A 24,213-nucleotide genomic window follows, 5' to 3' on the forward strand; every position below is an offset into this window, starting at 1 on the left:
AGACAGTAGAGATTGGTTTGTTGCCTACCCAGCTGTCCAAGGCAGACACTCGCGGTGAGCAGGTTGCTTTCTTCTCTGTAGAAACATAGCAGCCTCTTTCCATTCTGTGGCTGCATCATGCCCAGAGACATCTTCCATCTCTGTATCTGGCCCATGAAAGGGGAGGGAGCACCGAGGGGCACTGGTTTTGGGGGGACCTGGACTGCAGGTGGCGCCCGCTGCTTCACACACACTCCATTGGCATCAAGAGCTGTGCGTGGGGCTGCGGGCAGTGTCTGGGTCTTCCCAGCAACAACTCTGTGCCACGGGGAAGAGGGATTTTTGTTGACAAAAGGATGCCTCTGCTCTACCAGATAATCTTTTCATCCATTTCCTGGTGAGGCTGTTTGAGTGAGGCTTTTTTTTTTCTTTCTTTTTTCCCTGTGAGGGGGCTGGTCTTCAGATGCTCATACATGCCTTGGTTTTAACATAGACTTGCCATCTCCCTTAATTTAAAATTTTAATATTTCTGCATATTTTCCAGAAAGAGAAAGTGCTACTTTTTATTGAAACTTACCTCCTATGTTGTTACTGTTCTCACATATAAGAACCAGCGTAAAAACCTGTCTGTTGCAGTGAAATAGGAAAATCAGTTAGAAGTCAGCACACCTGCTTCTGGTAGAGAAGGCGGGTGGCAGGCCGTGTGGGGTGGTACTGGGATGGTCTGTAGGTGAATGAGTTACTTGCTGCTGCTGTAACAATTTACCACACATTTAGTTTCTTAAAACAACACAAACGTAAGCTCTGCATCTGTCATAAAGTTTCCTCTCACTGTGACCCTCTTACATCTCTCTTATGAACTTATGAACTCTTGGGATTCCATTGCACCCACCAAGATAACCCAGGAGGGTCTCCCTACCTTGAGATCCTTAAGTCATCACATCCTCAAGGCTCCTTTTGCCATAGGAGGTAGCATATTTACAGAGAAACATGAAAAGCTCCTAATCCAGGGATTAGAATGTGGACATCTTCGGGGGACAAGTGTTTAGTTTAATGTCAGTAGCTAAATAATGTGCACCCTTTTCTCAGGAGAAAGCAGTACAAGAATGAAATGAACTTTTGGTGGCTTTTCAGAAGATAGTTTGCTCATCAGACTCTGCCCTATAGTCACAAGATGTTGGTTCTGGAAGTTTCTATAGAGATTTCTCATTCAGCATCCATACTTCAAAGATGAGGAATGCAGGTCTCTGAAAAATTGAGACTTTTGCTGGGCATTCAGATCATCAGAGGTGTAGCTTTGGGACATTCTGGGGATTTTAAGATAATGGAAGAGAGAAGGTACCTTGTTTCTTTCTTGGAATTCCGTTTAAGAGGGTTTTTTTAAAAAAAAAATAATGCTAATACTCTGAGAAGACAAAATGTTCCCAAGTCTACTGATGGCAAAAAAAAAAAAAAAAAAAAAAAAACAACCCAGAAAACAAAAAAATCCTGATGTCTTAGTCCATCATGCACTTCAGACCTCAGTAACTACAAATAAAAGAAAAATCTCTCTTGCTTAGACTATCAAGGAGACAGGCTTCATATCTGAAGGAGACTTTTTTATGACGAATCTTATCAATTGTCAAGTACTTTTACTGTTGCGTACAAAGCGGTGGATGGTAGAGATGCTGGAAGTTCTCACCCCTCATAATTAGCCCTTTGTTTCCTACCCCGCCACCTTTACCTGTGCTGAGCACTCAGTACATCCGAGTGCAAACTGAAATGCTTTTGTGTGTAAAATACACAACAGATTTCAGCGACTTAATACAGGAAAAGGAATCTAAAATACCTTACAAATTTTTATGTTGAGTATATATTAAAATGATAGTGTTTAGGTATATCAGGTTAAGTGAAATGCATTATTAATTTCACCTGTTTTCTTTTTACTCATTTTAATGGCGTTAATTAGAAAATTTTAAATTATGTGTGTGCCTTTTGTTGTATTTCTCTGACAGTACTGCCCTCAGCTTTGCCCCAAAATGAATAATTTGAGGCTCAAGACCCCTCGCTCTTCCTGGTCAGAATCCGTGTAAGTGGTGGAACTAGATTTCTCAGAGCTAGCTCAAAAAAATTAAAAATTTCCTGCTTAATCTTATCTTCACAAACCAGTCAACTCCTTGTGACTTGGTGAGTGATTGCGATGCTGTGCTGTTGTGACCTTGGTAACTCTGGAGTAAAATCGTAAGTAAGACCTGGATCAAAGAGTACTTTAAAAGAGATGCACTTCTGTTTGCTTGTGGGAATATATACAAACGTAGGCTAAGTTCGGGCCATGCGGAGTAGCAGAAAGGGCACAGCTTTTAGGAAACCAGTAGGTTCAACAGTGATTCAAGTCCTGATTTCAGCTGAATGACTTTTGGCAGTTGAGCTAACTTTTCTGAAACCTAGCTCTAAAATGAAATTAATGGTATCTACCTAACAGGGCTTGCCATAAGGATGATGTGAAATAATGTAAGTTAAGTCAGCGGAGGGTCTGGGTCAGGTTCCCTGGGAAGCCCACTCTGAGTCAGAGAGAAACTTGCAGGACGTTTGCTGGGGAGGAGTCCCCAGATCATCCCAGGGAGGGGTGGGGTGCACGGTGGAGGAGAGAGGAAAGGAAGTTGGACTGTGAGGCATTCTCATCACCAGCCTCCGCTGACCCTTGCAGAGGCCAGAAACGAGACGGGGCCCTTCACGGGCTGTCCTGCAGCCCGTGAAGGGGCCGGGCAGCCACCCGCTCAGCCTGGCATGCCAGTCACCCCTCCCTGGGGGCAGTGACTGCAGGCCAGGCAGCTCTCAGCTCACAGTGGGGTGAGGGTTGCTGACAGCTGGGCTGAGGTGCCCCTCCTTCCTGAGAGGGCATCTGGGCAGCCCAGCGGCCACCAGGAATGTTCCTTGCCCTTTCCCTCACAGCAGGAAAACATGCTGTTGTGTGGCATGGAGTCACCATGATTAATTTAACCATTTGAACGGTGTCCCATGCTTGCCCGTTACAAACGATGGCTGTGTCTGAACTCATCTCCTGGAACACGTGTAAGAGTTTTTCTAGACTGTAGTCCTGGGAGAAGGACTGCCAAGTCATCAGGTAGACAGAGTCTACTGCACAAGATAATGTCAAGTTGTTTTCCAGACGGAGGAAGAGCAGAACAGGCGGGGAGGTTTCCATGTCACGTTATATTCTGTTTCACACATTGGTGGTGGCATTTGAAGGGTGTTTATTTTTTAGTTATTAGTTTAATATGTGGCATAAATATAACTTTTATGTTTTCATGTGTTTTTGTATGTTTTGTGTGTATACAAAATGCGTTTTAGGTACTTTAATGGCTTTTATATATTATTTTGTACGTATCAATCATTACTTAGTAAAAATGCCCCCTGTGGGAGAAGAGACAGAAGCTGTCCATCGTTCTGTGATGTCCCTCAGGGGTCTTCTGATGTACTTGGAAGAGGATGAACAGTTTGTTTTTAAAGTGTTTGGCGTCTGACCCAGTTGTGTTTCTAGCGCGTAAGGACAGGAGCAATAAGATGTGCTGTTACCCTGTGACCCCTCGACCGCGGGCTTGCGCGTTCCTGTCTGCCAGGCCCATTCGGGGCTGTCAGGTATCAGTGACTCTGTGCCTGCAGCTTCCCTCCTCCAGGAGACGCTGAGATGTACTTCAGATTGTCGGCCCAAGTTGGGTCTCAGTCTCGGCCCTTCGTTGTTGCTCTTTGTAAGGAGGCCTCCTCCTTCTGCTGGAGATCTTTAATCTTCTGGGGTGTGGTTTTGTCCCTAGAGAATTTGAGAACCGCACAGCCTAGGGCTGATCCCTTCTGAATGCTATTTGTCTTAGATTCCGCATTTCAGTTTATCGGTCCCTCTTACATTAAATTGTGTTTTGAACTGTTTTTCACATCTAAGAGCAGCATTTTCGGGGTTGGGGGATGCTGTAAATTTCTAGTGCATACTTGGCCAGCGCTAAGGATCCCTTAAATGAGCACTGCTAAGTTGAAAACCATTACATTTATGAGAATCACTGTAACTTATTATCTAAGTAAGAAATGGAAGATTTCATCTAGAGTTATAATCTCACATTTAGTTAATCTGAGTTCTGTAGAATGTTTTCTCCAGAGACTTGGAGTACTGCAGTGGTGGAAACAGGGAGCAGCCTTGGCAGGCGGAGAGTGCGGGTGGGGTGCAAGTGATGGATAGATGTTTGAGGCACAGGAAACAGTTTCATTGATGATTACTTACTATTTGGTGGCTCAAGCTTAAATAGGTACCAGTATCTTATTTTTTTGTATGCTTCTTCTTACTGAAAATTTTTTTAATGGAGGCACTGGGGATTGAACCCAGGACCTGGTGCAGGCTAAGCACGCGCTGTACTGCTGAGCTACACCCTCCCTGCAAGGATCTTCTTAATCTTTGTCACAGAAATGAAGCTCTGGCTTGAGCTACTTTATTGTTTGTTTCATGAAACTTGGACCAGGAGTATTTCCGGGTCTCAAGATCACAAGGCTTCCAGCGCAGCGGGATCCAGCTTTACTGCCCATTTAGTGCACATACTCCACTTCCACGTCAGATTCTACGCTAAGTGCTTCTCTGTGTTTCCTCTCCACTGTCTCCCATAATGTCAGTTGTTACAGCCAGGATTCTTGGTGACAAGAACATGGAAACTGACCCTTGGTATCTGAAGGGTGAAAGGAATTTATTGGAAGGTCATCACATAAGTAACTAATTGGAGGGGGAGGATGTCTGAGAATCACAGTGGGAAAATAGGTTCCCACCAAGCAAGGCTGACAGCAGAGGGAATGCCAAGTAGCTTCCATGGGAAAGGTCCTGCCGCAGGGATGCTCGGTCCCTGACCTGTGTCCGTGTCACTCCCTGCGGAGCACCAGGTGGCCACGCGTAGGTCACATGGCCTTTGCTGCTAACTTACAGAGACAGGGACTATTTGTCCCCCACCTCTGGCACACAGTGGGGTCTCCCCTAAGGTAGGACGGTTTCCTGGTGAGTAGCCTGAAAACAGCAATGTCCACCGAGTTACGTTCCCCCATTTTCCACTGAGATTCAGGAAATCTAAGTAACGTAGCCAAAGTCATACACTCAGTCAGTGACAAAGGCAAGACGAGAACAAAGTTCTGCTTGGCTCATAACCATTGCATTTTGCTGCCACCTTAAGTGATAAGAACCTTGGAGAAGCCACAATTACAGTTTTGGCCACATTGAAAGTTGAACGAGGCTGAGGGTATTCAGTAGAAATCTACTGATTTTGTTTAGTTAGGGTTTTTTGTTGTTGTTTGTTGTTGGGGGGTTTTGTTTATTTGTTTGTCTGTTTTGTGGGTTGCACATTTCCAGCTGGTCTGGTTCCATAAAAACCCTGCAGGTGTTGCTAAGGGCTCAGTTGAGGGATGGGTACAGTAACAAAACCGACAGTTTGGGGGAAGTGTTTGAGACAGCCCTGTATCCTCCCAACTCCAGTCTGACTCCGTTTGAGAAGCTGATCATCTGATACGCCGTGGTACGTGTAGTCTAGCCGTTACCTGTTTCAGAATGGACTGGACTTCTGAGTCTGCTCCCAGATTTTTCTGGACCCTCAGGAGTTTACTTGAGAGTGAGCTGGTGCCAGTCCAGCGTCCCTCCCAGGCCTCCTGCCTGGAAGTGGCCTCTGAGACCTAGAGTGCAGCTTTGGTCTTGCAGGGATTTAAATGGTTCCCAGGTTACTGTGTTCTGTTCTTTCTTTGGTTGGATTTCTGGGGAGACCTTGCTGACTGAGAAGTTAAAATAACATTCATAGAGTATGGGCAGTTTGGCTTACTGTTCTTTTGAGAATGAAAGGCAGCTGTAAGTCTGGAAACACAAAATGTCTCCAAGTTCACCAGTTCCTTTTGGACTGACGGAACCACTGCTTCTGCTTAGACCGTTGCTCCTTGCCGGGCATGCTTCCGGTCCCACCTTAGGATCATTTCCTTAGGAGGCCTTCCTTGACCTCTGAGGACCAGCTTGGAACCTGTGGTGACCAGAGCGCCTTGTGCTTCCCCTCGCAGCTCCCGTGCCGCGTGGCACGTTACTCTTCTACGTTGGCCTGTGTGATTATCTGATTATTTTCTAATTAATGAGTCTTTGGTTGGTGTCTCTCTGAATGTAAGCTCAGTGGGAGAAGGAATCTGCCTGGTTTTGTTCAGTTTTCTATTCCTAGCGCCTGAGGGGAAGTAGCAAATGAGGGAAACCACAGCAGTGAACAGAATTAAACAGGAGTTTTGTCGTTTGCACCATAGAGCTTACAGTTACTCTTACGTGACACCAGGTGGTGACCCTTTTTGGTGAAATTAAATATGAGTTGAAATTATTAAGAATCGCTAGAAACTGATAAGTAACCTAAACTACCAAGCGAACAAATCAAAAACAAAATGGAAAATGAAAATTAGTAGTTTTAGAGGACTTTCTGATAAATGAAAGTAAGGCAGCAAAAAGTGATGCTCTCTCCATGCAAATCATCTCTTTTGGAAAAAATTGCCAAGTCAAGTCATGTACTGTGATTGGCGCTGTTTCTTCCTTGGAGAATAATTTGTCTTTGGGATGGAGCTCTGCACGGGCGGCAGGTCTGACTTCTCTCTCCTCTTGGACTCTATGCCTGGCAGGCCTGAGCACTTAGGGAAGATTCCTTGAATTGACACTAAATGCTAGAAAGAGATCATTATGGGCAGGGGTGACTGGATTAGCTACTGAAACAGAATATTTTCTCAGCACTTACCATCCCATCTGTAATTACTGGTTTCTTCCCTGGTGTTGGCTCACTGTATAAGGAAGGCCAAGAGACTGAAGAAAGAGGCAGCTACTCCAGGCTGGGAGGTGGCAGGTTTAAGACACAAGGGAGCTTATTTACGAGGCTTACGAGGCTGTGGGCAGCTGAGAGACGACTAGATCTCTGCACCTGCCTCTAGGATCTTAAAGTTTATACAGAGGCCGTGAATAGGTCCAGTCCTGTAGGCCGTCCAGGTGGTCCTAGCAACACTTTACTGCCTCCAGGCTGCATCCTCGGGCAGCTCCTAGTGTGGGGAAGGCAAGTGGAACACACATTACAAGGAAGGAAGCTGGGAGGAGCCTCCGATTACTGGGTTCAGCTCCAAGGTCAGCCAGTGGACATGCCCTCTTGGTGACCTCCTCCAACAACTAGAAGAAAAGACTTGCACGCTCTGAAATGACACCCTCACTGTGTTTGCATTTTGTATATACTTTGGTGTAGAATGAAGACCTTTTTCTGGCACAGGAAGAATTCAGTGTCTCAGTTACATATGACAGGTTTTCTGCTGCTCCAGAAGGCCTAGGAACTTCAAGACAAAGTTCTGTGTTTCTTTTCCATGTGATAGTTTGAAGCCGCCTGAGCTGAATGTGCAGTGTCAGTTCCACAGAATGATGTCTTATGAGCACACGGGTGCAGTTTTCCTGGCCTTCTAAATAGCAAGTCTAATGTATGACCCTTGTCTAAATGTCTTCCGTGACAGGTTTGTGTTTATACCAGGTAAATGATGTGTTTTCAAGTTTGGAACTATCTCATGCTCACAGGGTGGTTTTATTCCTCCCAGCCCCCCGGCAAGAATGGTATTTAATTTTAAACGTAAGAAAGTTCTATTTAAAGACTTTTTTCCCCATCCTGTTGCTTTGTATGAGGAACAGATGGAACTGAAGCATGTGGTAACACAGGCGAGGCTGAGGGCTGCTGGAGGGGGAGCCTGTCCTCGTAGGCTGAGCAAGTCATAGGCATTTGCACCTCCAACTGCCAGTTACTGAAGACAGTGATTGTTCATTAAAACTGGGTTTAGTTTACATTCTAGGTGATGATTTATGAACGACAGAAATCCTTAGCCCCACTGCTAGACAAAACTTTTTACTTCTGTGTCCAGCTGAGATGGTCAAGATAAGCACAATCAGACCTTTATGAAAGTGTTAGTGACAAAGGGAAGGGGCTGTGAAACTTGCCCATCAAGCTGGGATTGGAGGAAAGTGAGCAGAGGTCAGGCGCAGTGTCTGTTCTGGGAGAACTGTCCGAACTCTGTTTTGGGAAATAGTCTGCGGTGTGTCTAACCCATCAAGGTGGTACATTGGTGACACATGGCAACAGGGTCCCAATCAGACCCAGCACTGATGTCAGGCAGGGAACCCTGCATTGAAGCCTCGCGTGGTTGGACCACCTGGCGATCAGGATCCAGTCCTGCTGAGTGGAGCGCTGGAAGACTGCCACTGTCTGCTGGGGCAACAAACTGGTCCTCAGGCCAGAGAAGTATCAGCTGGGAGAGCCTGCAAGAAGACAGGAAAGATAAACCAGGGAGCAAGTTTTTATCTCGTTTATCCCTTTTGATTATTTAAAACCATTTGTCGTTTTTATGTCCTCTCAGTGACCATGGTACAGTAGATACTGTCTGTAGAAAGTTAGCTCATGTTGCCGTCGTGTTGCTGGATGGAAAGGAATGGAAGGACGCCTGCTCGCTCCTGCTGTGTCAGGGGCAGGGAGCTCCCACATATCTTTCTGGACCCCGAGACTACGCTATTGGTAGAGCGGATTTTCCAAGCCTCCTCTCTGCAGTGACCAGCTGACTTCCATTCACTTCTGTAGTCAGTCTCCTAGTATTGGATTTCCCATTTCAAAGTAACCATTTTAGGCCTTCCTGCATTCTGAAAAGATGTGTGGCTGACGAATGCTTAGCTTTCAAGAAGCAAACTGCATGGGAGAGAACCAGCTCCTGTTGCCTGTTAGGAAACCTGGACACAAGTCTCGGTTCTGTCACTTAGTTATGAGATCCTGAGTCACTTCCTGTTTCTAGGTCTCAAGAAAAATGAAGAGAGTGAAGGCAGTTATTTCTAAGGTTCTTTCCAGCTCTTCCAATGAGAGTAAGTGCAAATGGATGGCCTAGGAAAGAAATCGTTCATTAGCACCTCCGTGATAGTGGCACCAGCCTCATGAAGATGCTGTGGCCTGAGACCCTCAGTGAGCACCTCACCCTGACGCCCAGCTCACCTAGGGGAGCCACGAGGTCCTTGCACACCCACCATTCTGTTCTGAAAATAAACCAGAGCTCCTCTCCCCGTGCACCAGCCCTTCCACGTATCGTGTAGATCGTACCTCTGGACGGTCGGTGTTTAGAATCTATGACCACTTTGGCTTCTCTCCAGAGTCCGTAACTCAGTCTTCAGCCTTTTCTGCTAATGTTTCCATGATGTTTTCTTAAACAGGAAGGACTCATCTGCCTAGGCAGCACTGGTGTCCTCCTGTCTGTCTCACTTGAGGTCTGCAGGTGTTCAGTTCATTGATACCTGGCAGGTATTCCCCATTATAGTCACAGCAGCAGATTTTCCTCTTGTTCCTGCTCCCCGCGCCCAGCTGTATATGAGCCGCCTGAAGTTAGGGGCCTTATAGTACTGGTGTTGTGTTTATCCCCAGCGCTCGGCACCTACTAGGGGCACACGAACGATGTGTTAAGTGGAGTTAATTTCCCTGGGACTTTGCCTGTTGAGAGTTTTGAGAGTTTTTCTGTTGACCACTAGCTGGGACACTTTTTAGAAGCTTTTTAGGGCTTCTGCACCAAATAGTGTTCTCAGTCAGAGACGGCATCAGGAGGTGACATATGGATTTCCAGCCTTCCAGTTAATTAATTTGTGTAATTAAATTTTTCTACAATTTCTCTTTGATACAGAGGTCACCTTTATCTTCCGCTAAAGCTTTATGAAAGTTATTTTGTACTTTAAACAGCTGCTGCTCTCCGGGAGGCCTGCGTTTGTTCTATAGCAAGCAGGGTCCTCTGCACAGGCTGGCCAACTTCTAAAATCGACCAAGCCTTCTCAGAGCAAGATGGGGCAGGACGGGGCCAGCATTTCATGGTGAATCTAGTTGTGAACCCCATGTGGACCTAACACCACCCCTGTGGGTGACAGGAAATAAACGTGAGAAGGAAAACTAGACTTGTTTAGAAAACCATAGTGTTGTATGTTATTTAAAATGTGATCTGTTACAGGCATAAGTGCTGCATCCTTATTTATGGAGCAAAAAAGTGAACTAAGTGTCCAGTTATGAGACCTTGATACATCTGTCTACTGGAATACTATGCAGCTATAAGTCAAAGTGAGGTAGTTTTATATGCGCGGGTGCAGAATGATCTTGATGGTACGGAAAGACAAGAAACAGAAAGAATATATATCATACTTCATTTGTGGCCCATTAGAAGGAAAAGGGTACACACACGCCCAGGGTGCACATGGCTGGATTATCTCTGGAAGGATGTATAGGAAACTGGCAGTATTGCTTGTTTCTGGGCAGAAGGACTGGGAAACTAGTGTGGGAAGGAAACTTAAATTTCACTGCATGTTCTTTTGTATCTTTAGGAAAAAAATTTCATTTTACTTTGACTGTATTCATCTTTTCAGAAAAAAATACACTGAAATTTCTTAAAAAGAAAGTGTAATGACATGAAATGCAGTGGAGAAGGGAAACTTTCTGTACATTGAAGGGGTTTATTTGACAGTCTCGAGCCCCTGCTCTCTGCAGGTGCTGGTGTGGGCTCTGTGCTGCAGAGGACGCAGGACTCCAGACCGTAAGGGATGCCATGTGATGGGGAAGTAGTGGTTACGGTTATGATGGCGAGTGACTGCGGGGGAGGGTGGGGCTGCTGTAGGGAGGTGGCCAGAGAGAGTCCCTTGCGAAAGGTAACATTTGAGCCGAGCCCTGAATGATAAGAAGCCAGGACTGGGGTTCAGCGAGAGGGTACCCGGTGGGGATGCTCGGTGTTACGTGCGCGGGTTGAGTGGAGGCTGCAGTCAGAGGGAGGGAGGGACGGGCCTGCCTGAAGGAGACACTGGTGCTGGGAGTCATGGGGCCGAGCTGAGGTTGGGAGGCTGAGGCCCGAGGGCTAGGGGCCCCCAGCCTCTTCACGTGCCTCGGGGATACTGTTCTCGAACACCCTACAGCATCCTCTGTGCTTGGCCTCAGGGCTTCTCGAGGCGGGCATGGCACTCTTCACCCCATCCAGATCCGGGACCAACGGAACAGAGGGCAGGGGAAGATGCTTCTCTCTCCGACTTGCAGAAAGGTTCTTCCAGGTTTAAAAAGAAAAGAGCAGTGTGAGGAAGCTGTGTGGTATGTGGTGCCGGCTCTGTCCCAGCCTCCCAAACTCACTTCTCTCGTCTGGGGAGGGGGCTTCTACAGTCCCCCCTCACCTCAGCCCCCCAGCACAAGACCCGCAAGCTGAGAACCCATATGAGACAACAGATGTTACTGCCACAAAGTATAAGGTGCTAAACAGCTGAAAGTTATTAGGAATAATAATTGCAGGAATAGCAGTACCAGTTGGGCAGTCTTTGGATAAAGGTAACATATTTGGGTAAAGATAGCATATTTCTGCTCAACTTCCCAGAAATCGTGTTGTATATCAGATTCCATTTCTGTACATGCTAGCATATGGTTTTTATTCTTTTTATGTAACCTTTTTGGGGGAGGAAAGGAAATTAAGTCCATCAGGAGGCTCCTCCCCATGGTGCCTGGTAGATACCCCAATGGGCTGCGTATGCCCCGGGGTCCACGTGCGTAGCGCTGAGGCAGGGGATTGCGTCTCCCACCAGTGCTTTCTGACTTTTTATCTTGGCTCTGCTGTTAGTTCCTTCGTGACTTCTACCTCAGGCTTATTTCTGTTAAATGGACATACTGGCCTATAGAATCATCACATGCTTCGGTTAGAATTAGGCATGTTCTAAACCAGCAGCTTTATCATCATTTTGTATGTCTTTGGAACGTGCTGGTAAAGTACAAAGTCACTGCAGAATTTTTTTTTTTTTAATTTAAAGGATTCAGTAGCTTCAGATTACCTGGGAAGAGGGGAGCATTTACCTTAAAATAGCCAAAATGATGTCATAGACTCTGAACTCAGTGCGTTCTTAAAGGAGAGAGGAGCCCCAAGACGTTCCAAAGCCTGTCACCTACTATTCTTTTAGATCACATTCTACCAGAATTATCTAATGTCCTTGTTTTGCTTATAGTGCCTCAAGGCTAGGAGGTGGGAAGTGAAGAGGCCAGAGGAGGCGGGAGGGCGCCCCTGAAGTGGGGTGCAGCAGAGCCCAATCCAGACATCACCTGCTGGGCTCGCTGACGGCAGAGGACACAGCCCACATAGCGGGAAGCGTGCGTAGAAGCGTCGGGCTCTGCCATGTGCCGTATGGAATTTGTGGTCCTGAGTCATAAAAGAAAAGCTCAGATGTGAGGAGTGGGGTCGGTTGAGGTAGCACTGCCTTCCAGATTGGTCTTTTACAAACTATATTAAAATTGGGTTTACATTAAAGTAAGACCTCCTTTATCTGGAGGCTCCTGTGGCTGACCCTCACGACCCCTGGGGTGCCAGATGAGTGAGGCGTTGCGGTCCTGAGTATTATATGCAAAACTAACTTAATGTGTCAGAAACTAAAATTTCTGGTCTTCTGTTAGCCTCTAGTTGTGGTTCTCTTGCCGAAGGCGGCAGGTGTTCCTGTGCCCAACAGAGCATCTTGAGCTCGTGGGGAAGCTGCTTGCTCCTTACTGATCAGAGTTGGCCTTTCTTGTCTCCCTCTAAGCCATGTTTAAAGTTAACGTGTGCAACTGCCTGATTTTTCTTTTTTAACTTTTCAGTACGATAGGGAGGTGGCGTAAGATGCCTATTCTGGATTCCTCATGCAGGCTGACAAAATTCCTGTTTAACTGCCTGGCTGTAGTAGTTTGAGGCTGAAAAAATTTTTTTAATTCTTCAGAAGGCAATGCAGTTTAAATTACCATTAAATGACATGTGGCCTGGGACAGGAAAGAGGAAAATAAATGAGTGCGGGGTGCCTTTGTGCCTGCCATCCTTCGACTAGCGTGGAATTGAGTGAGGCTTTCGATGCCTTTTCTATTTTTTTTTTTCCATTTCGGAAATTTATCTTTGTTCCCACCCCACATGGTGCCTCACAGATGACTTGAGACTTTTATTTGTGGTCTCTCTGTTTTGTTGTTGACATTAATGAGCTTGCTGCACAGTATCACAAGACAAATAGTGTTGCTGTTTGGAATGTTAATGAATTGCTTGCCTGGCCAGTTGCCATTTGTTCCAGTGTGTGAATATGGTTTGTGCGTGTGTGTGTGTGTGTGAAAGACGAGTAGCAGGGCTGGGATTGCTTTTTTTTTTTTTTTCCTGTTCGCAGCCAGTGACGTGAGCTTTGCTTGGAACAATCAGAATCGCTGCAAACAGGGTAGTTGAAGATGCTGGGGGAGGCACCTGGTGTGTCTTAGGCTAACGCGATCTCAGTGCTCCGAGCTGCTCAGGCACCACCCGGCGGAGCTCGTCCAGCATCAGAGCCTTGCAGCGGCTGGAAAGTGCCTTTTTATTTCTCCAAACCCCTTCCCCAGTCCACCTTCGAAATGATTGGCGTCAACAGTGTTCAGAGTACCAGCAAGGTGCGGGTGAGGACCTCAGGTTCTGTGAAATACTCCCGGGAGGATTCCATCCGGCGGCAGTCACACCGGTCAAAGTCTATGAAAATTTCCAACTCCTCAGAGTTTGCTGCTAAGGAGACTAAGGTAAAGAAATACCATGTCAAACTGTGTTGACAATTGTATGTTAGGGTGACAAAATTTGATAGTCTTGGCCAGTGTCTAATGTGCAGTGACAGACTGAGAAAGTCAGGTGTATAAAATGGCTCTGAGATGATCAGGTGAGAGGGATGGATGCCGAACTCCGGAAATTAAGCCTATGGCGTGGGTCAGTTTGGTAAAGAACTGGTTTGTGGAAGACAAGGGTGAAGCAATGAGATGATTGTGGGGAAGTGTTGGTTGGCACAGAGATGGAGTTTTAATCTCAGGAAGCTTGCCTTGACAAATGACATGTCAGTGCAGTGTATTTTTAGAACATCAGGAGTGCAGAGACCGTGGGTATGATTTTATCCTTCAGAGAGGTCCTCTCGCCTCCCTCCCCGGCTCTCCCCCCGTGTGGGGCTGCTGAACAGCAGTGACCTGGCCCTGCTGGTCCCGCTACACTGCACTCTTGTCTTGTTGGGAGCCTCAGGTGTGTGCAGTTAGCAAGAATTTCCTCTCTCATGTTCCTTACACGTATGTATGCTGGTCCTGTGCTGCAGTTAATCGCTGTCTTCCTGGGACTGTCTGGAGGATAAGATCATCTCTGTTCGTGTGAGCTGTGAAGGGAGTGATTACGTAGTGAAATGGGCATTACTACATGCGGTATATTCTAGACATTCTTCCCACCACCATCTGTGGGAGCAGGCTACTCAGAAACACTCCCACTCCACAGGTTTAAAAATGGCATCGTGGACTCCGCGCTGGGGCTGGAGGTGATTATCCCGGAGCCTGGGAGGTCGGCTGTGTGCAGGCTGAGCACCGTCTCCTCTCGGGTCCTCCGTCCAGACCGTGGAGAGCGCTATTTGGCTTCTCCCTGCCAGCCCCTGTCTGTGACATTTATGTTATCGAAAGACTTTGATAATGACAGGTTTCCCTCAAAACACTGTGGGGGTGCCGAGGGGGCGTAGGATACCTTTCAGAATTTCAGAAACATGTTGGCTTCTCACCCGCCCCCTTAGAATCTGACCCAGTGTGACCTAACCCCATCAATCATTAGCAGATTTTCTAGCTAGAACGTCTTCAGTTGTAGCTCTTTCCTCTTCAGTACTTTTTTTTTTTAAGCTGTAGCTTTAGGGAGAAACTTGTGTCTTCACAGTCCTCATAATATGACCTGCCTGGGGTTGCGCTGGATTCTACTGCAACTGGTAGGAGACCTCCCGTGGTGTGATGACTACTGTTTCCTGCCGAGATAGACCTGGATGGCTTGCTATGTTGTTAAATAACTGAATGCATGGCGGCATGTCTGTGCTTCTCAACATGGCTCTAAAACTGGTTTCTAGGAAGAGTGCCATGAAGCATCTCTGGGTTTTGCTTTAATATGAACTATACCCGCCATATGCAAAGGCTCTGGGAAATTCACAGCTACTGCCAATCCCGATGATAATTCAAGCCCTGTAATACTGTCTTTTTGCCCAGAACCGTGGCCGTGCTCTGTGAGGTGGGAATCCAGCACACATGCCAGCTGGGGGGCCGTGCCACTCTCTTCTCTGCTGGTCACACAGCACGGCTCCCCCGGTTGATATGCATCTGTGCGAGAGAACCCAAGCGTTCAGGGGGAGGGGCTGGCGATACTGCAGACATTGGAAGGCGTGAAGCGTAGAAAGACCTCCGGTAGAGCTGTGGGCAGTAGGCCATCACATGGTACGTTGAAGATTATAGTCAGTTTTTTTTTTTAACTCTATTTTTTGAAGCATATGAAGTTCTGGTAGTGTGTATTCAAGAAAGTTCCAAAATCTCACAAGATACATCTTTATAGAATCATCTAGTCTTTTCAAATTGAATACAAAAAATAGCTAATACAAAATCATTAGAATGGGGAATTAGATTGAACTTAATCTTCCACTCACAATTGTTTTTCCCTAAATGAAGTAAACTGAATAACACTAGAGGCTTGCACCCTAAATGTCCTGACAGCCTGTATTATAGACGTGTGTAAGTACGTATCAACACAGACTCCTATCACAGCGAACACATTCTACTGCAGGGGTTAATACTCAGGATTCTCATTCACCTTACTTTTTTAGCACTTAAAATCAAACCAGCATTTCTTCCTGTTCATGATGTAAATAACACTTTTTCATTATCTGACTCTTCATCCAAAATGCAGGCTTTCTAATCTAATAATTAGAAGAAACATCCCCCACCCCACAAAAAAAACCCAAAAAAACCAGACAGTGAGGGACTGTTAACTGCTGATGCGCCCCCGGGATTTACTTTTCTCTCTCTGGAACTCCAGCTCTTTCTAGAACAGGCACAGTAATTACGGTCCCTTTGCAAAACAGTTGGAGCTAAAATATGTTTTGTATTCCCTAGAAGCTTTTGTTTTTCACCTTGCTGACTTCCGGGTTTTCTGTCCATTAGAATCATAATGGTTTATTTAAATATTGATTCATCTGTAGGACTTACTTTTTACCTGGTTTATTTATTTTTGTTCATCTGAAACAAGTGTGAAAGGACTTCTGGAAGGATTAGGTACTCTTGCCTTCGATTTTAGCAAAATATCTTGAAAGTGTTCCTTGATCTAATCCTTTTAAATTAAGAAAATTTCCTAATTTTTTTCTTTCTGTTTGTGGAGTATTTGGGGCAGGGCGGGGTGTTGTTTGTTTATTTCCTAGACAAGGTGAAAGAACTCTTAAGAGAACTCACTCTTAAAGTGAGAGTGTTTGTACCGGGGTCTGGCAGGATGGGAGGGTGCCGTCCAAGTGCCGAAAAAGCTGGAGAATCTGTAGCAGCTCAGACTTCAGCCTTTTTCAGAAGTAGGCGGAGAGAGTTGTTCAGCTTCGGTCATCTCAGAGTGAGCTGGCATCTCTGTGGTCACAGCAAAAGATTCCCAGAAAGAGTTGAGTTGCAGGAGGCAGCGTGCCTACAGCCCTGGGTCCCCCAGGCAGGCAGGCGACTGTGCTGTCCTGGGGTCCCCCCTCCCCACAGCTCCCCCACCATCTTCCCAGCCTGAGAGGTGTCTGGGTCGCCTGCCATCCCCTTTGCCTGGGAGGCTGCCCAGCTCTCCCTGCGCACAGCTTTCCTGTGGACCAGGGGCCTCGGCCACCACTTAAGATGAAACCCCTTGCCTTCTGTTCCGAATTTTCTAACTTTCTGTGGTTCATATTGATGTAGTCTGAAGAATATTATTTACACTACTGAAACGCAGTCTATATGTTATTTTCCTTAAAACTCGATTCTCTGGGTGGACTTTTTTCTTCTTTAAGACATTTAAAATCCTATTCTTTAAGGCTTCTGTATAGTCTGGCTTTGGCTTTTTCCCAGATAACATTATTTACCTCAGATTCTGAAATGGATAAAATAGGCAGGACAGAAATGGCCGTGCATTTTAGAAGAATGTTCTTGCATTTTGTGAAGAATGCCTTCATTACTGAAACGTCTTAATTAACCAGACTTTAAGCTGTTTATCTGTTAAGGGTCTGATGTTGGCAGAGCTCCCCACGCGCTCCCGGCCATGAGGGGGCCGAGCAGATCCCCCTGCTGTCGGGCCCAGCTGGCCTCTCACAGAAGCCGCATTTTGGAATCAGTTTCTTAAAAGGCAAATACTCTGGAATGTGGTGTGTGCAGCATGAGAAGATGTCGATTAAGCCTCATTCCTGCCACGCATTCCCACATTTATCTTCTGGATTCAAATGAACTGTTTAAAGTAAAGCTATTATTCAGCAGTATGGCAAAGAAATAAATTTCTCCAACAATGAAACAAGTTTACCCTGGACTGTGGGTGGTGCCGATGAAAACCTGGGCCATTTGGGCCATGTGCCCTCGGGGCTGGGGGCTGGGGCAGCGTCCCCACGGCTGGCTGGGGTTCTGCTCACTAGTTAGCAGCGTGCACCTGGAAAAGTCCCTTCTCTTCCCTGAGACCCCTGTAAAGTGCAGGGTTTGGTAAAAGTGCCATCGTAGATATGAGCAGTGTTTGTTTCAGAGACCTTTCGGGGATTACTGAGGGCTGTTCCTTCTGTATAAGAAACCTAAAGACGGAGCTGGATTCAGGGCAGGTGAGTTTGGATGTATTTTGTATAAACCTCTTCTTCTGCTAGGAGTTAACCGTAAGCGTGTTAAAGGAAAATAGAGGCGCCCAGTTCGTTGCTCTGTGATACGCGCAGCAGTGGTGCGCAAGACACCCTCAGCTCTGTTCTCTCCGCTCTGCAGAGGCTTTGCTCCAGCTTGGTTAGGTCAGTGTTAATCCTTCCTCCCTCTGGGAAGCAAATCTGTGTCCAAAGGAACCTGAAACGCGCCTTTGTGACCTGAAGTTTTTCCAGGAGAGGTTTGTGGACTGTTGTCATTCTTACCAGATCCTGTTTGTTCTTCAGACTAAGGCTGGAGCCTGGGAAGGAGATTCTGGTTTTGTGGGTCATTTCTATATGCCTGTTTATATCTCATATAACATGGGGGAAGTCCTTGGTCAGAATTTGAAAAATTCCCTCCAAATATCTTTTCATATTTTTTTATTCTGAAATTGAAAAATAACATCGTTTAACCTCATAAGTTCATCCTTCAGCTGAACCCTTTCAGAGGGACAGCAGAAGTAAACCATTAGGGTCAGAACATTAAGAACCTAACGCATTACTGCTTATAACCCTGGCACGGGAGCGAATCCAGGAGGAGGTGTCTTTCACAGGGGGAATCTGGTTGTGCAAAGATGGAAGCAGTTTTATCTCCAGACTCTTTTTCTTATATAGGCTCTCATGTCTTCCCACTGGGGTCCCTTCTTATGACCCAAGAAATTATGCTTTTCCCTTAGGTGGTCATTCTGCCAAACTAACACATTTTGATGTTTTACTATGATCTTTACCCAAAGGAGGTCTTAAGATGCCTGGCCCCTTCTGGAAGGCAGGTCTGCAGACTGCATCGTTTTCAATAGCTGTTTAACTGTTTTAAGACTTGAGTCAGCCTTCCCCCAAAATAGAAGCTTTTACCACCTTCAGTTTTATATTAAATTAGAAAGTTAGCAAAGTGATACTGGTTTTTGTTGTTTTTTTTTTCCCACACCCCAAGTTGTTTCTGAATTTCTCATATCCTGCTAGTGATTTCACATAAATTAATACCTCTTTTTAGGATGATTGTTTAGGATATTAAGCAAACTATGCTTGTGATGGAGTTGACCCTTGAATGTGGTTAAAAGCAGATCTTTGCTATCATACTATTTATCCATTTTCACTTGATTAAAGTGCCAGTGGCGGTGTCCTTGCTTTGAGTGTTGTTAAAATAATCCCAGTGTCATTCTGCGTTCTATGCTTTCTGTTTGAGCTCATTCTTCCAATGACGGTGTTTCAGAGTTTCCATGCAGCATTTGAACATTGTGAAGAAAACACTGGTCCACACCGTCATTCCTGGCAAGCTGTATGGTCCCCTTGTCAGAATCAAGGGAAGAGGAAAAGAAAAATCCGTGGAATAGTGTTATGGGAGTTGAGGGAGAAAAAAATTTTTGCATTTTTAAGGTAGTCTTTGTTGAAGATCCAGGGAGGTTAGTAGCATCCTAACAACGTGAAGTGAACCCTCCGGACCTCTCGCCTGGGAACACGCGTGGCGGCCAGAGATCCTGTGTTTCCCAGGACGACGCCTTCCTTTGTTGAAACCTGTTAGATCGTGCTGGTTGCCTGGTTTAGATTTCAGGGATTGCATTCAGCTTAAGGACTAACAGGAAAAGTTTGGAGGATGGTTTTCATCTACCCATCTGTATTGATGCAGAAACCATGAGCAGCTGAGAAGGAAGCTCCTCCTCAGTAACTTATTACGGGACCTTCTCATCTATCTTTGATTTTAATTAAGATTTTTGAGCATTATTTTATCCTCCAAGCAGATCACTTTTCATTACTTCCAAGAAATCCAGCCTACCATGGTCTGGTGGTACATTTAGGGGGCTGTTTGCACACACGAATCACCTGATTTCAGCAGGATTCGTTTTTCTAGGTTGATCACTCGGAACGCTGCATGTCAAACCTTTGAGGCGAGTACTGAGTGAGGCCCTCTTCACAGCCTGACTCACCTCCTGACATGACGCTGGTTGTGGCCTGCAGGTCAGTGTGAGATTGCGAGGCACCCAGGGCGGCTGGGGACGTTAGTGCGCGTGTAGTCACTCTGTTCCAGTCTGGCAAGTCAGGTCTTTGTCTGAGTCCCATAAATCAAGATCCCAGCCACGATTGGTAACCTCCTTGCAGGCAGGTGCCGTTCAGCGGGGTCAGCTTCAGTTCCACAACTGAGAAACCCATGGGGCGTGGGGAGGGCGCACAGCCAGCAGCAGGGCCACCTTCAGACCCACCTCCAGACCTTGGAGCTGCAGCAGCCAATGCAAGGGATTTACTTCCTACTGAGCTTTTTATCAGCGTTTTCTTCTAAGTCTTCCCAGCACAGGTAAACCAGAAGGTTGGGGTCTAGTTAACTAGCTAGACCGAATAGACGAGGAAAGTGCTTTGAGAGAAGCAGCTCTTTCCTATCACTCAGAGGGACTGATGAAGTACCAGCTTTGTGCTGATTTATGACAGCTCTCTTCGGCAGAATACTTTTTTAACAACAGGTAAAGCAGAAAGGCTCTCCAGAGTGCTTTTATAATGATTGGGCAGTGTTTGGAGAGGGTTTTTGTATGCCTCGTCAACCCCCTGCTGTGATCTCTGAGATCATGATTAAACGGTATTTATATGCTGCAAAGCATAACTCTTAAAATTAAAATTTTAAGATAATGTGCTTTTCTCTCTGTGCCTACATAAATCCCACTAGAATGACAGCAGAACTCATATATCTTCAAGGACACAGAGAACGAGACAGATGCTGTCAAGATGTCAGCAAAATTCAAAAGATGGAAAAAGCATGTAGACTTGTTAACCACTTTGACAGCCCAGACAGGGCTGAAACCCAGTGCCTGCAGACCCGGAATCCAGGCAGAGAAGGGGCCGCTTTTCCCCCACAGAACACAGGAAGGGCCTAGGAATTGCAGTCACTGGCTACCTCGGGGGGAAGCGGGTCAAAACAGGAAGATCCCTTTACATTTTGTAAAATTAGTAGCTGGACCCTCTCAGTGCCTTCTCCTACCTTGTGTAACCAGGTGACCTATTCCCCGTCTTCCGCAGCTCCTCTCTGGGGAGGTTAACCCAGAGATTTAGAGACTTCGGACTTAGGAAATTAGGCTCAGTGGAGGCCAGTAGAGAGATTCCCACATTGACAATAGGAGGGTTAAGTGAGAAGTACACACGTTTCACAGTGGGCAGGCTCCCCCTCTCTCCTCGCACGTGTTGCTTGAAGTTACTTGATGAAGAGAAAGCATCCAGCACCCGGGAAATCTACTAGCAGAGTCAAAGGGGAACCCCACAGTGATGGCGAAAGAAAGCCCAGAGCAGCAGCTACGCAGGAGGCAGAAGTCAACCAGCTTAGACTGGAGTGGGGGAGTAAAGGATTCCAAGGATGTTTCCAACAACGTCACCAAGAATACTTGAAGTGTTGGACCATGCGGAGAAGAGAGTCCCAGTTCTTGGTGGAGAGTGCAGTGATGAATGAGAGACAGGGTCTTAGAAAATGACATCAACAACAGCAAAATGAGGTGATGGTTCACTTAAGGGGAAACAAAAAGTTGACAAAGAAGCAAATGTAGCCCAATGCACACGTGGCTCAGGAGTGAGTAGTGTCTGCATAGCATAGCAGGGTAGGCGCTGACAACTGGTGTACTTCTAAATTGTGATTGTGATATAATTTTAGGAGGAGGATTGAAGGTGGCAAGGGGACTGATAGGGGTGTGTGTGTATGTGAGAGAGAGAGAGAGAGAAAGGAGCTCTTTTTGCAGAGTTCCACAGGTGAAAGTCAGTAGTTCATATTGAAAGTAGAAAAAAACAAAAAAGGAGTTGCAAAAGGTTAGCTCTGGATAACAAGAATCAGAGGTCAGTAAGTCAAAGGATTGTTATTCATTACATGCCTTTTGTAATTTTGATTATAAAAATGATAAGCCTGTATTGCTCTGATGAAAGTTGAAAAATGAGTAACAAGGAAAATGGACAGCATATTTAGATGGGCACTCATGAGGCTGGAATGATTTCCATTGACTGGAATGGTTTGCGTATCTTAGTTAACTTTGTTGGCAAATACCAAATAACAGGGACTTTTTTTTTAAAAGAATTACAGATGTTCCCGAACGCTGTATTCTAGCAGTGATAGGACTAGACCACATTCTGCTGCTGCTTGCTGTCAAAGTTTTCAGTCCATAGTGAGAGTGTTAGGTGAAAGAAAGGTCCTTTCATGGGAAACAATCCCTTATTTTGAGGTTGTCCTTGTTACTGATTTTCATGGAGTGATGGTGATAGTAGATCGTGTTTTGTTCTGTTTTAATTTGTTTCCTCACTTGGCAAAATGAAAGTCTGGCAGTTCTAGGTGGGTTCCCAAATCTCTTTTGAAAATTTTCCTATTCACAAAACTCAAAAGCCTGGTAGCCACTGGATTAGATTATTTAATTTGGCTGTATTGATTGTTCTGTATAAAATCTACTTCCATTTGGTTTGTCTTCATTCTTTGTCTAATGCATGGAAATGACAGAGCAAATGCCATCCCTGGCGTTCTCTCTAAATGTCAGTCCCGCAGGAATCGTTTTTACAAGCCATTTATAAAAAGAACTCTGAATGTTCCTCAGCAAACAGGTTTTTAACTGTGAACATTAACTTTATCATCACGTCTGTGGTCATTAAATATAATTGGTCATTTTTCTCAGGTATTTAAAAAAATACTGCATGTAATTTACAAGGCCATTTGGAATTTATGGGTTTTTTTTTTTTTTTAATGTTCTAAAAGCATGAAGCTTCCTTTCTTGTGTATGTGCCTGTCATTTCCCAGAAAGTAAGGCTTACCAACAAGAGGGTCTAACAAGAGGTTTGGCAAGTACAGTCCAGAATCTTCTTTGAAAATACTGCTTATTGCTATATTCTGCAAAAGCATGGTTTAGCCATCCAAATCCAGACAAGTGATAAATAAGTCAGAGGATTTGGGTCTAAGAATGAAAAGCAAAGTCAGGAGATGGCTGTGAAGGAATGAATTTGAAAATCATGGCGCTAACACAGGTCAGAGACCAGTCACAGATGCCAAAGAATACTTTGGTGATAGAACAGACAGTAAAAGGCTAAGAAATGAAGAAAAAAAAAAAAAAGAATAACGTTGCTTGTTTTTAAATTCATGAACTCTGATATCTGTTGCTTTTTTAACAACAAAGCATTTATCAAAGTTGTAAAATTTATTGCTTATTTTATATTATCTTAAAACATTTAATGTATTTTTTATATATTATATATATTATACATACACACACTGTGTAAATACTATGCTGTACTACGCACTTATATGTCAGTATGCATCCTAACTAGGGCAGCTACAAGCCCAGACTTTGACTTCAGACATACCTGCCTTCAGATCCCCGACTCTGCTCAGTGGTCTTCGGCAGATTACTTACACTTCGTAAGCGTAGATATGTCATTTCTGGGGTAGGGGTAATAATACTTCTCTTGTATAGCTGCTGGGAGGAGCCAGTGAGGCTAAATGACAATAGCTCTTTGAGCACAGCGCCTCGCGTAGGGCGGCCTGATAAACAACCATCATTAGTGGGATTATCAGCTGCCGAGAAGTGGCTGGAACAATGTCGCAGAACTGTAGGAATCTCATAAAGTGACACATCAAGCATTCGTAAGTTTAAATCTCTATATCGTAAACCAGGGGGTTTTGCTGTGTCTATTCAGTGATAATGTCATTGTAACCAGAATTTCAGCCTTGGTGTCCTGCTGGGTGACACGTGTTTATTCTGGCCCTTGGTGGGGTTTTGGTTTGTTTTTGTTGCTCTTTTTCTTACCACACTTGAAAATTTATGAGCCTTGAATAATTTTGACTTCTGGCTACTTCTGCAAAACAGGAAGATCTAGCAGTAGTGAATCCTCAGCCCCGCAGGGTTGAAATCAGGCCCCCCTGAGCTGTCGCTGCCCCACGGGCCGGAGCATCCTCTCGCGCCCTGGGGTCTCCCGGCTGCTTTCCATCATTTGTGTTACCTGCCTACTGATGGGTCTTAGTCAGCTTTTTGATATTGGACCAGCATTTGCACTTGATACTCAAACCAATTCATTAGGATATGTTTACATTTTTTAAATTGAGGTATAATTAACAAAAATTATATTAGTTTCAGGTGTACAACATAATGATTTTAGCTTTGTATACACTGTGAAATGATCACCGCAATAAGTCTAGTTAAACACCCACCACCTTACATAGTTAAAAAAAATTTTTATTGTAATTAGGACTTTTAGGATCTCCTTTCTTAGCAACTTTCGAATATACAGTATTATTAACTATAGTTACCATGCTGTGCATTACATCCCCAGGACTTACTTGCCTTATGAGTGGAATTTTGTACCTTTTGACCCTTGTGCTCATTTCTCCCTCTCCCCAACCCCTCTTTTATCCATTTATCCCCCTTTACTTATCCATTCATACATTAATGGGCACTTACATTGTGCCCATATCTTGGATATTATAATAATGCCGTGATGAACATAGGGGTCTATATATCTTTTCAAATTAGTGTTTTTGTTTCCTTCAGATAAATACCGAGAAGTGGTACTGTTGGATCATATGTTCGTTCCAGTTTTAATGTTTTTGAGGA

The 24,213-nt window shown here is 45.2% G+C and overlaps 1 protein-coding gene across 7 annotated transcripts in view; it reads left to right on the forward strand.

Annotated features, from left to right (window-relative positions):
• PSD3 (pleckstrin and Sec7 domain containing 3) overlaps positions 1-24,213 on the forward strand; it is a 463,075-nt gene that overhangs the window by 293,712 nt on the left and 145,150 nt on the right. Inside the window, exon 1 of one of the 7 annotated variants that reach the window (XR_010377300.1) lies at positions 13,023-13,544. The exons of the other annotated variants lie outside the window; for them this stretch is intronic. The gene's annotated coding sequence lies outside the window, so the exon portion shown is untranslated. Of the gene's footprint in view, positions 1-13,022; positions 13,545-24,213 lie in introns of those variants that run through there. 7 annotated transcript variants of the gene reach the window in all.

This window comes from Camelus dromedarius, chromosome 22, assembly GCF_036321535.1.
Source record: "Camelus dromedarius isolate mCamDro1 chromosome 22, mCamDro1.pat, whole genome shotgun sequence".
Lineage (NCBI taxonomy): Eukaryota > Metazoa > Chordata > Mammalia > Artiodactyla > Camelidae > Camelus > Camelus dromedarius.